Source organism: Meles meles, chromosome 9 (assembly GCF_922984935.1).
Source record: "Meles meles chromosome 9, mMelMel3.1 paternal haplotype, whole genome shotgun sequence".
Taxonomy (NCBI): domain Eukaryota; kingdom Metazoa; phylum Chordata; class Mammalia; order Carnivora; family Mustelidae; genus Meles; species Meles meles.
Window position 1 is genome coordinate 50,171,834 of NC_060074.1, and position 13,520 is coordinate 50,185,353.

Here is a 13,520-nt window from a genome sequence, read left to right on the forward strand (position 1 = left end):
GCCCTATTTGTTATTTAATTTTAAAGAATAACTTAAAAATCTCTTCCTATATTCTTTTAAAGAAGTGTGTTATTCTCTAAGCTTACCAATCTTAGTTATTTATTTTTTTCTTTTTTACTAACAATTAATATGCCTTAGAAAGGAACAGGGTTCAGTTATTTGAATAATTTGGCTTTTGGTAAGAAAATACATTTTATAAGAGACACAAGCTCAGGGGCGCCTGGGTGGCTCAGATGGTTAAGCCTCCGCTTTTGGCTCAGGTCATGATCCCAAGGTCCTGGGACTGAGTCCAGCATTGGGCTCCTTGCTCAGCGGGGAACCGGCTTCTTCCTCTCCTTCTGCTGCTCCCCCTGCTTGTGCTCTCTCTCTCTTTCTGTCAAATAAATAAATAAAATCTTAAAAAGAAAAAAAAAGACACAAGATCATATTTAATATATTAAGCCTAATATTTGTTCCTACTTTTTTTAAGATTTATTTCCGAGACAGAGAGTGTGTGTGTACACGTGCACAAGTAGGGGGAGGGGCAGAGGGAGAGGGAGGGAGAAGCCCACTCTCCGGTGAAGTGGAGCCCAATGCAGGCTCAAAATCTCCCCACCTGGATAGCAAGACCTCAGCCGAAACCAAGAGTCCATCCCTCAACTGACTGAGCCACCCAGGTGCCCCTTTTCAGATTTTTAATATAAAAATCTGTCAATGGGATGCCTGGGTGGCTCAGATGGTTAAGGTCTGCCTTCTGTTCAGGTCATGATCTCCAGCTCCTGGGATGAGTCCCACGTTGGGCTCCCAGCTCAGCAGGGAGTCATTTTTCCCTCTGCCTCTCCCCCTGCTTGTGTTCTCTCTGTTTCTCTCTCAAATGAATCAATGAAATCTTAAAAAAAGAGATTTAAACAAAAATAAAAAAATATCTGTCAACAAACAATGCTGAGTTGGTTTTTGGTAGTACAGTGTCCAAAGCTCTTTCGCCAGGCTGGGCCAGAGCCGACCTGAGCCTAGACAACACCTTCCCGCCACCCGACCCATGTAGCAAAGACTAGAAGACAACAGCCCGTGGAAAATCCGGTTTACTTCCGACTGCTGGAGCTGCACCTTGACCCCAAGGCCGCAGAGCAGATTCGCAACCATTGCTCCACCCCTGCCACCGTCCTGCTGACCAGTGACCAAACATCACCAGAGACAGATGAAGAGTGGATACCCAACCTGCTTTTTATGTTCACTTTGTTTTTGTTTTAGATTTTGTTTATTTATTTGACCCACAGAGAGAGAGAAAGAGCACAAGCAGGGGGAGTTGCAGGCTGAGGAAGAGGGAGAAGCAGGCTTCCCACTGAGCAAGGAGCCAGACACAGGGCTCCATGCCAAGACCCCGGGATCACGACCTGAGCCAAGGGTAGATGCTTAACCAACTGAACCACCCAGCATCCCATCTTAAGTGGCCATGTCTCCATGGCAATGGGAGAAGGTGACAAGGACCGCACCCACAATGAAAAAGCCTGAAGAATCCATCCCTAAAACTCAGAGGAGGCACAGTAAGAAACCCAGCACAGAGGAACACTTACCCCATATACTACCATTGGATTCCCAGGGAGCCAGCTTGCTCTGAGAGTGAAGGAGGTGTCAAGACTGCAGTGGAGGGGCACCTGGGTGGGTCAGTGGGTTAAGCCTCTGCCATCAGCTCGGGTCATGATCTCAGGGTCCTGGGATCCAGCCCCTCATCGGGCTCTCTGCTCGGTGGGGAGCCTGCTTCCCCTTCTCTCTGTGTCTGCCTCTCTGCCTAATTGTGATCAATCTCTCTCTGTCAAATAAATAAATAAAATCTTAAAAAAAAAGACTGCAGTGGAAATGCATGGACACTGGATTTGTTTCTTATTCTTCACTTTGGGGAAAAATCTCTTGTTTTAAAAAAGTGATAAATCTGGGGCGCCTGGGTGGCTCAGTGGGTTAAGTCCTCTGCCTTCGGCTCGGGTCATGATTTCTGTGTCCTGGGATCGAGCCCCGCATCGGGCTCTCTACTCAGTGGGGAGTCGGCTTCCCCCACCCTCTCTGCCTGCCTCTCTACCTACTTGTGATCTCTGTCTCTGCCAAATGAATGATTAAAATCTTAAAAAAAGAAAAAAAAAGTGATAAATCTGGTGTTAAAAACAACAACAGAAAAAGCCCCAAACAACAAAAAGTTATGTTCTGATTATGGAAATCTTCTTGAATTACAGAAACACAAGAATGGGATTCTCCTGTATGGGTTAGGGTTACAGAGTTGTTACACCAGTATTTGCTTATATAAGAGAGAGAAAATAATGATAATTCATAATTGTTTAATAAGTAAAATACTTATTTTTATTTATATTTAATATATATAAATATATATGTAAAAAAATACTGAGCGGTGTCTGCTAGCCACAGTGATTTATCGTGTGTAGCAACATAGACATAAAGGCTAGTATGAGATCTGAGGGTATTTTGACTTATTTGTTGAAGCCTGTAATTGCTCTAAGGCAAAGAGATTTATTTATTTTTTCTTTTTTTCCCTCCATCTACCCACCCTCTATTTTGCTGCTTCCTTAAGGGATAGGTTTTATAGGTAATTTTTTTTAATGAGTTAAAGTCCCTAGAGCATGGGTTAACATGTTCATGTTTGTACAAAAAGAAAGATTTAGGGGCGCCTGGGTGGCTCAGTCATTAAGCATCTGCCTTTGGCTCACGTTATGATCCCACAGTCCTGGGATTAAGGCCCTCATCGGGCTCCCTGCTCAGCCAGAGGCCTCCTTCTCCCTCTCCCACTTCCCCTGCTTGTGTTCCCTCTCTCGCTGTGTCTCTTTCTGTCAAACAAATAAACAAAATCTTAAAAAAAAAAAGAAGAACTACCCAAAAAAAAGAAAGATTTATGTAATTAAGGGGGGAAAATTCAATCCTTATGCTTATGTGCTCTGCTCCAAGTTAAAATGCCCAGTCCAGTCTGTGGAGTCCTTTCATCCATAGGAATTCTGGAACCATAGTTATTTGGAGGGTAGTTTCCTAAATCATATATAGTATATGAATTTTCACATCAAGATGCACTGTACTCTGATCGTGTGTAGAAGTTGCGGTATATTTTTCTCGAAAAGTAGATCTTACTTACTGCATTTGTAGGTGTTTGGATTAAAGATCCCCTAAGACCACTGCCAGGGACAATGATTCACTAGGAAGACTCGCAGGACTCCGTGTACGGTAGTAGTACTCATGGCTGAAAGGGTATAGATGATACAGAGCAAAATCAGTAAAGAGAAAAAGCTTCTGGACATGGTCTGGGAGAAACTAGACACAAGCTTCCAGAGGTCCTCTCCCAGTAAAGCTACACAGGACATGCTTAATCCTCCACGCGGTGAGTTGTGACAACACGTGTGCAATGGTGCCAAACGTGGAAGCTCATTAAAGATTCAGTGCCCGGGTTCTACAGGGAGCTAGTTGTGTAGGCACACCCCTTGGCATGTACCCAAATTCCAGCCTCCCAAAAGGAAAAGCAAGTACTCAGCAAAACACATATTCTTTGTACAAAATTTCAGTGAGCCAGTCTCATTAGTAAACAATGGGAACCCTCCCAATCTAAGTTCTCTGATGCCGGTCATGAGCCAACCTTGCAAACAGGCCTTTCCAAGCATAGCACTTAAGGCCTGCTAGGTTGACTATTTTCTGCACAATCTTGTATCACAGAGATCAAAGAAGCTTCTTCTTCTTTTTTAAAAAAGATGTGTTTATTTGAGAGGGTGGGCAGAGGGAGAGGGAGAGGAAGAGAGAGAATCCCAAGTGTACTGAGCCCTGATGTGGGGCTCGGTCTCACAACCATGAGTTCATGATCCAAGCCGAAACCAACTTGAATGCTTAACCAACTGTGTCACTGGGGTGCCCCAAGAATATTTTGATAATGATCTCAATATAGCCAAGACATAGGATTATTCAATATTTTGACTATGTCAGTGGTTCTATTAAACCAAAGAAAATGAAGTTTATTTCTCTTTGAGACTTTCAGAATTTACTGTATATGTTCAAAAAGATTTTATTAAGATTTTATTTATTTATTTGAGAGAGAAAGAGAGAAAGCACAAGTGGCAGGAGGAACAGAGGCAGAGGGAGAAGAAGCAGGCTCCCCACTGAGCAGGGAGCCCGATGCAGGGCTGGATCATGACCTTAACCAAAGGCAGACACTTAACCGACTGAGCCACCCAGGTACCCCTAGACCAGGATTTTAATTTAACTTCAAATGTCCATCAACTTATAAATGGATAAGCAAAATGTGGTATATCCATTCAATAGAATAGCAATAAAAAGCAATTAATCTTTTTTTTTTAAGATTTTATTTATTTATTTGACAGACAGAGATTTCAAGTAGGCAGAGAGGCAGGCAGAGATAGAGAGGAGGAAGCAGGCTCCCTGCTGAGCAGAGAACCCGATGCGGGGCTCGATCCCAGGACCCTGAGATCATGACCTGAGCCGAAGGCAGAGGCTTTAACCCACTGAGCCACCCAGGCGCCCCAAAAGCAATTAATCTTTAAGAAACTATTGCTTGTCAAGTTCTAGTGTTTTAACAGAGAAGAATATCCATAATTGTCTGTAAAAGCTATTAAAATAGTTCTCCCTCTTCCAACTACATACTTGTGCCAGGATGAGTTTTCTTCCTGTCTTCAAAAAAAAAAAAAAAAAAAACACACACAATAAATTAAAGGCAGAAGCCTTTATGAGAACTCAACTATTTTCTATTTAGTCCTACAAAAAAGTAAAACAAAAATGCTATGCTCCTATTTTTTCATAAAATCTTGTTATTTATTATTACATATGCTTTTTCTGTTAACATACAATGGGTTTATTATTGTTTTTAAATGAACTTTTAAAATAAATATTTTTAAACTTCTGAAAAGCAAAACAGGGGTGACTGACTGGCTTAGCCAGTAGAGCAAGTGACTTTTGATATTGGGTTTGTAGGCTGAAGCCCCATGTTAGGTATAGAGATTACTTAAAAATAAAGCCTTTAAAAAAATATTAAAACAAAGCAAAACAAAAACCAAAGCATGTAGCAGGAGAATAAGCAGGTTTACAGCAAACATTTTCATATGGTAGATTTAGAAACCAAAAGGTCTCATAACCTCATTAAATACCATGATGTAATTATCAAATGGTGTTATTCCAAACCAAAAGGTCTAATTACTCAGAACAAAGACCTAAGCTTAATGATCTTTTTTTTTTTTAAAGAATTTATGTATTTATTTGACAGACAGAGAATACAAGTAGGCAGAGAGGCAGGCAGAGAGAGAGAGAGAGGAGGAAGCAGGCTCCCCGCCAAGCAGAGAGCCCAGTGTGAGACTTGATCCCAGGACCCTGAGATCATGACCTGAGCAGAAGGCAGAGGCTTAACCCACTGAGCCACCCAGATGCCCTAAACCTAATGATCTTATGCAAAGAACTGCTTGGTTACAAAAACTAGAAGAATAAATGCAGTAACAAAAATTCAATGAAAAAAGAACTCTAATGGTTATTGAGACTGACTCATCTCAAAGCTGACCCAACTGACAAAGTTTGGACACAAGGGGCCCAGTTAACTATTGGCCCCAAATGTTACCTGGAATACTGCCAACAAAGAATTTTCAAAATGACCTATGGGAACTCCAGAATTACCAAAGGATAATGAGACTACCACTCAATTTCTGAAATAAAAGGATGAATATTGGTCAGGCAAAGTCCGAGCAAAGCCAACTGCTGGGTCTTTGGGAAGCATGGGATTCAAGATGGGTGTGCTTTCAGAGGCATAGATCAGTTGGCACTACCCTTAAAGCTTGGTTACGCTAGTGACCACTGTTAATAGGTTGGTCTCTGAATCATCTTATTTGGAGTGAATCCAGCGCTGCTCAGCTGACTTTCCCAAGTGATGATGATTGGTTAGCTTGCACAAGCAGGTTCACCAAGATGATTTGTGTTTATCCACTGAATGTGTGGTTTTTTTTTTAATATTTTATTTATTTGACAGAGAGAAATCACAACTAGGCAGAGAGGCAGGCAGAGAGAGAGGAGGAAGCAGGCTCCCTGCCGAGCAGAGAGTCCGACGCGGGACTCGATCCCAGGACTATGGGATCATGACCTGAGCTGAAGGCAGAGGCTTTAACCCACTGAGCCACCCAGGCGCCCCATTGAATGTGTTTAAAACTGATTCTGATTGCAACTTGGATCTATGGTTACAGAACCATCAATCTTTTGCCTAAATTTTAGAATTTCTTATTCTGATTTTCTTACATGACCATAGTACAATTATCAAATACAGAAAATGTAGTCTTTGTTCAAATTTCAATACACATTTAGAGCAAAATTTATTGCTTCCAAAATGTATTGATCCACAATTACATATTGCATTTTATTCTTTTTTAAAGATTTGAGAGAAAGTGTGCAAGCAGGGGGAGGGGCAGAGGGAGAGAGAGAATCCTCAAGCAGCCTCTCCACCGAGCAAAGAGCCTGATGTTGGGCTGGATCCCAGGACCTGAGGTCATGACCTGAGCAGAAATCAAGAGCCAGCTATTTAACTGACTGAGCCACCTGTGAGCCCCTATGTATTGCGTAATTGTCATATCTCTTGGATCTTTCAAAATAGTCCCTCTGCTTTCCTTTGTTTCTTACGACACTGTCATTTGTCATTTGAAGACTATATAGGGCAGTTCTTTGTTTGACTTTTGTTGTTTGGTTTGGTTTGGTTTTTATAGAATATCCTTCATTATGGTTTTTCTGATTCTCTCCTCATGGATAGATTCAAGTTATGAATTTTTGGCAGGCATATCAATTTGTACCAGTTTTGATGGTTTTTGTGGGTGTCTCCACTGTAAAGTTACCATTTGTCTCTTATTTGGTATCTCTCTTCTTTTTTTTTTAATTTTTAAAAGATTTTATTTATTTATTTGACAAGACAGAGATCACAAATAGGCAGAGAGGCAGACAAAGAGAGAGGAAGGGAAGTAGGCTCCATGCCAAGCAGAGAGCCCAATGCAGGACTCGATCCCAGCCGAAGGCAGAGGCTTTAATCCACTGAGCCACCCAGGCGCCCCTGGTATATCTTTTTGTAAAAATTTTAATTCTTTATTTATCTATTATCTATTTATTTTTTGAGAGAGAAAGCACACATGTGCATGAGCAGGGGAGGGGCAGAGGGAGGGGAGAGAGAATTCCAAGCAGGCTCCACGCTCAACTCAGCACAGAGCCTGATGCAGGGGCTGGATCTCACCACCATGAGATCATGACATGATCTGAGTTTTGGCCTGAGCCAAAACCAAGAGTGGGAAGCTTACCTGTGATTGAGCACCCAGGCACCCCTGTTTGATAAGTATCTTAAGGGGAGATACTTCGAGGCTATGTTCCCAATTAGACTTTTGCTCAATGGTTTTAGCACTTACTGATGATTATTGCCTGAATCAATTATTACTGTCATGATTGCAAAATGGTGATTTCCTAACTCTGTCATTCCCTCCCTTACTTTTATTTATTTATATTGTTTAGTATCACTAGGGGCTCATAGATTCTTTTTTATTTCATCGTTTATAATCTATTATTCCAGACTCAGCCAGGGGAACGCTTCAAGCTGTTTGCGGAGCTGTGTTCACATGTTCCTGTGATTTTTTAAGCATTTATTTACTGACACCAAAAGATATTACAGGCTCTTATAATTTTTCATCTCCAGCCCTAGAATTAGCTACTTCTTTAAGAATGTCTGGCTCTTTTCAGTGGAACTTTTCTCCATTAAATACATTTTGGATATCACTATATACTAGTACACAGCTATATAGTATAAAGTATTTTACAGTCTAGATGTACCATAATCTATTTAGCATGTCCTCTTTGGTTGTTTCTGGTTTGCTTTTTTTTTTTTTTTTTTTACAAACAACTCTGCAATGAACAAAAGTCAGCATAGTTTACTTTGCAGATGAATGAGTGCACTTGTAGGATAATCATCTAAAAATGGGATTTCAGAAATAAAAACTTTGAGGATTTGAAATTATGAAAAATACTGCAAATTGTCCTTCCTAGAGATTGCACTGATTTGTATTTCCACAAGTATCATATGAAAGCAGACAACCAAGCTTACAAATTTAGGTCAAAATTCTGTTTTATTCATATTACATTTAGGGGGTTTAAAATTTCCAGTTACATTAATTTAATACAATAGACAGTTTAAGAAAAACTTCCATTACCAAGTGATCAAGAAAAATAGAGCATTTAATCCTGCCATGAGCAGCCCTGGTGATGAATTCAAACTGGGTTAATTTTCTAAATTCGTCATTATGTTCTTTCTCTAGAAAGGCCTGAAGCCTAACAATGAATCACTTTCTCTTTTCCCTCCTCAAGGCTGTCGGTTTCAATTATTTTTGTAGTTTTTGAGCTTATGAAAGACTTCTGTTTTCTCTCCATGAATATGTTTTGAGATATAGGCAAAGTATTCCTGCTAATACATAGGTGGGTTCCTTTATTTCATTTTTATTTATTCATTTTTTAGGTGTGTTCTTTTAAAAATAGATATTTATTTTCCAATTACAAATAAAATTAATAGTTAAGAGCTGTTCTATAAAAGTTAAGGAAAATTTGTGGCTTATACACAGTAGGAATCTCCAATTTGGTGCTAAAAAGACACATTTAGTATGCCTATTAAAATGCAGATTATGGGGGTGCCTGGGTGGCTCAGTGGGTTAAATCTTCTGCCTTTGGCTCAGGTCATGATCTCGGGGTCCTGGGATCCAGCCCCGAATCGCATCGGGTTCTCTGCTCAGTGGGGAGCCTGCTTTCCTCTCTCTTCTCTGCCTGCTGCTCTGCCTACTTGTGATCTCTCTCTCCCTGTCAAATAAATAAAATAAAATCTTTTTAAAAAATGTAGGTTATGGAGGGCACCTGGATGGCTTGGTGGGTTAGGTCTGCCCTCAGCTCAGGTCATGATCTCAGGGTCCTGGGATCGGAGGGAGCCCCATGTGGATTCCCTGCTCAGCAGGGAGTCTGCTTCTCCCTCTCTCTCTGCCCCTCTACCTGCTTGTGCTCTCTTTTCTCACTAATAAATAAATAAATAAATAACCCAGGTGTCCCGAGTTAAACATTTTTCTGGAAGATCTCAAGTCACACAGGGGCAGAGCCCGTATCTGAATCCTCATCTATTTGGTTCCAGAGCTGGGGTACTGCATTAACACCAGTAATTTGGCTTACAGGTGGATACTTTGCTAAAGGAATTACTATTGCAGTCCTGTAATTAGTGCGCTCCCATAGGACTCTTTATATTGAATTCTTTTTACCATGTTCAAGAATAAATCTCTTATGAAAACCATACTACACCAGTGCTTTATGCAGGATAGAGCTTGTTAAATGTTCATGAATAAATGTAGCTTATATATGTTAGCTATGGAGTTACATATGACTAGATTAAAATTCTCTATTTTACTCTTTTTTTTTTAAGATTTTTTTTAATTTGACAGACAGAGATCACAAGTAGGCAGAGAGGCAGGAAGAGAGGGGGCAGAGGACGAGGCTCCCTGTTGAGCAGAGAGCCTGATTTGGGGCTCCATCCCAGGACCCTGAATTTGTAAATCCAGGAAAAGTACTTCATCTTAGAACCACTGTGAGGAATAAATGAGATAATGAATATGCAATATCTACACTCAATAAAAAGCAGTTAAAAAGCGATTTTATAATCTTGAAATGATTATGTTCAGGCCATAAATGGGATCGTAGGTAGGTATTAGGTGGACAGGTCTAACACTTATTAAATAGAAGGAATCAATAGGACTACTAGGGGCACATAGGAGAAAAGAGTCATTGAGACACCGAAGATTATAGGCTTGATATTTGCTGAGTAATGATGTGGTTAAAGACAGAAACAGGGAAGTTAGAAGCTATCCTGGATTGAAGGTGCAAGGCTTTTCATGATGTTCTGAGGAGAAAAAGATACATAGGGTTTGAAGAGGCAAAGAAGACAGAAATTGTATATTGGCTGAATGATTAGACGAAGATGGATGAATTAATACATTAAAAAATTAATTCAAAATATACTTATGAAAAAAAGCAACAAAATGTACTTATTTATTGAATGCCAGGTACTATGAATTTATTGCCTAATAAGAGAGGATCTATGGTAATAGCTTCAGAATTTCTACAAAAAAAGAGCAGTTTGGGGATAGCAATCTCTTTGGAAGGGTGTGGAGAGAGAGGCTGTGTGGGGAAGAGGATTTGTCTTGAATTTATTGCCTACCTAGAGAAGATCTAAGGTAGCAGTTCCAGAATGTCTATAAAAGAGAAGCGTGGGGGCGCCTGGGTGGCTCAGTGGGTTAAAGCCTCTGCCTTTCGCTCGGGTCATGATCCCAGGGTCCTGGGATCGAGCCCCGCATCGGGCTCTCTGCTTGGTGGGGAGCCTGCTTCCTCCTCTCTCTCTCTCTCTCTGCCTGCCTCTCTCCCTACTTGTGATCTGTATCTGTCAAATAAATAAATAAAATCTTAAAAAAAAAAGAGAAGCGTGGGGACAGCAATCTCCTGGAAGGGTGTGGAGAGAGAGGTCTGGGTGAGGAAGGGTGAGGAAGAGGATTTGTCTTGACTCTGTAATCTTGTTAGATGAGAAAATACAAAAAAAGGGAGGGGCACCGATTGAGATTAGGCTAGAACTAATTCTCCTCAGAGTAACACTCAACCCTATCACTCAGACATATGTAAGTAAACAATAACAGAGCATCTGGCTGGCTCAGTTGGTAGAGCATTGGATTCTTGATCTCGGGGTTGTGAGTCTGAGGTCCACACTGGGTGTAGAGATTATTTGAAAATAAAATCTTAAAAAAAAAAACTAAACAACAATAAATTAATGAGATATTTATTTTAACAGGTTTCCAAATAAAGAGCTATGTCAGCAAGGAGGTAGAAGCATTTAATTCTCCTTGCAGAAAGAGTAGAGAGAGGAAGGATTGAATGAAAAGCTGTGATTTTAATCTACTCTTATTTATCATCCTTGTAAAAGGCAATTAATGTTCTAGATGCAAGAACACAGATCTTCAAAGACCACATAGTTACTAGAGATCCTGGTCCACTCTTCAAACTTGGCTGAAGTGGGGATAAGGCTGGAGATGAAGGATTAGCAGGCGCCCCATCATCATAGCCTACATGTTGTATCAAAAATTTTGAGGGGGGGCACCTGGGTGGCTCAGAGGGTTAAAGCCTCTGCCTTCTGCTCAGGTCATGATCCCGGGGTCTTGGGATCGAGCCCCGCATTGGGCTCTCTGCTCAATGGAGAGCCTGCTTCCCTTCCTCTATCCTCTCTGCCTGCTGCTCAGCGGGGAGCCTGCTTCCTCCTCTCTCTCTCTCTGCCTGCCTCTCTGCTTACTTGTGATCTCTGTCAAATAAATAAATAAAATCTTTAAAAAAAAAAAATTTTGAGGGGCACCTGGGTGGCTCAGTGGGTTAAAAGCCTCTGCCGTTGGCTCGGGTCGTGATCCCAGGCTGGGATCGAGCCCCGCATCGGGCTCTCTGCTCAGCATGGAGCGTGCTTCCTCCTCTCCCTCTGCCTGCCTCTCTGCCTGCTTGTGATCTCTGTCTGTCAAATAAATAAATAAAGTCTAAAAAAAAAAAAAATTTTGAAATTCATCCTATGATTGATGGGAACCACTGAAGGATTTCAGTCCCGGGAGTGGCAATAATAAAATACTACAATGAAACATTTTAGGAAGATCACAGGACTATGCATTTGAAAGAGGTACAAGCAACACGATCCCCGCCCCCACCTCTTCTTTGTAAATGAAATACAAGGAAAAACATGAATAAAACAAAGTCCTTATTCTTTTTTTTTAAAGATTTTATTTATTTATTTGACAGAGATCACAAGGAGGCACAGAGGAAGGGGCGGGGGGGGGGGGGGGCGGGAAGCAGGCTTCCCGATGAGCAGAGAGCCCTATGTGGGACTCGATCCCAGGACGCTGGGATCATGACCCGAGCTGAAGGCAGAAGCTTTAACCCACTGAGCCACTCAGGCGCCCCACAAAATCCTTATTCTTAAAGAATTTACATTCCCATGGGGAGAGACAGACAATAAAAAAAATAGATATAATGAGATATCAGATAGTGTTAAGTGTTGGAAGATTATAGCGCTGGAAGGCGCAGAAAGAGGGACAGAGGTACCGTCTTAAGGCAAACTCAGTGTCCTTTTCACTAATCTCATCTCATAGCCACCATAAAAAAAATATGGTTTCAAGATCTCTCACTTTAGAATACAACATCTCTACTATACTGAGATCTTAATGTAGCAAACTTGTCCGTATCTTTTATGTATTGTCTCAAAACTTCTTTACTTTCTTAAATATCCATGTTGTCTTTGCAAAGCCCACAAAATGAGCACTTTCCCTACTGACATTTATAGAACTCACTATCAGGCTGCACTGAAAACCTTTCTTTACCTTCACTTCTACAGTGTCTCTACATTTCACCCAGATCCAACTCTTCACTGTTTTTAAAACTCTTTAATGTCCATAGTTTGTTTCACAAGATCTGTATGTTTCCTTTCTTTTCTTCCTTCTTTTTTTTTTTTTCTTAAGAAACATGTACTGAGTTCTTAGTCTGGCAGACACTTGACTCAGGGCAGAGAAAGGCAAATACGGCCCTGACTTCTGGAGCTGATAGTTATACTCCTTAAGTGGAAGCTTGAGGGGTGGGGGATCCGAAACCTGTGAGGCCACAGTGGGAAAACCACTTGTTGCCAAGCCTTGGATGCCTGATTTCAAGTTGATACAATCCTGTGTGATGGGGACAGGGCTCAGAGGCTGTGGAAAAGGGGAGCAGCATATTAATTCTTCATCAAAGGGCACCTGGGTGGCTCAGTTGGTTAAGCACCTGCCTTTGGCTCAGGTCATGATCCTGGAGTCCCAGGATCTAACCCCAATGGATCTAACCCCAGTGTGTGTGTGTTGGGGGGGGGGGGAGTTCCCTGCTCAGTGAGGAGTCTGCTTCTCCATCTCCCTCTGCCCCTCCACCTGCTTGTGCTCTCTTTCTCTAATAAATAAAATCTTTAAAAAAAAAAAAAAAAGTTGTTGCATCAAGGGCTTACAGTTCTTTCTCCACTGACTTAAGACCTGGCCAAGTCCCACCCTTCAATACCTGGGGCCTAAATAAAAGAATGCAGATATCTGGGAGCTACTTAAATCTGCTGAATCACAATGTCTAAGGGCAGGGCCCAGAAATCTATAGTTTAATCATGAATACCCCCAGGCCATTGTTATGTACACTTAAAATGTGAAAACCAAAGGCTTCTGCTACCTTTTCTCACTTCACTTTCACCTTAAGTAGTTACCATTATCATCCATATTCTCCCAAGGAGGAAATCGAGGCCTAAAAAGTTGGTTAATTTGCTGAAGTCACCCAGAGCTAGGGCTGTAATATACACCCATCTAGACACAGCTCCTAGTCTTAAACATTACAGTGTGGTCATCTCTTGCTAAATAATTTGTTGCTAGTATTTCAAGAAGCACAGAACTTGGAATTCGAAAAAAGAGTCTGAAGGCCCACTAAATTTA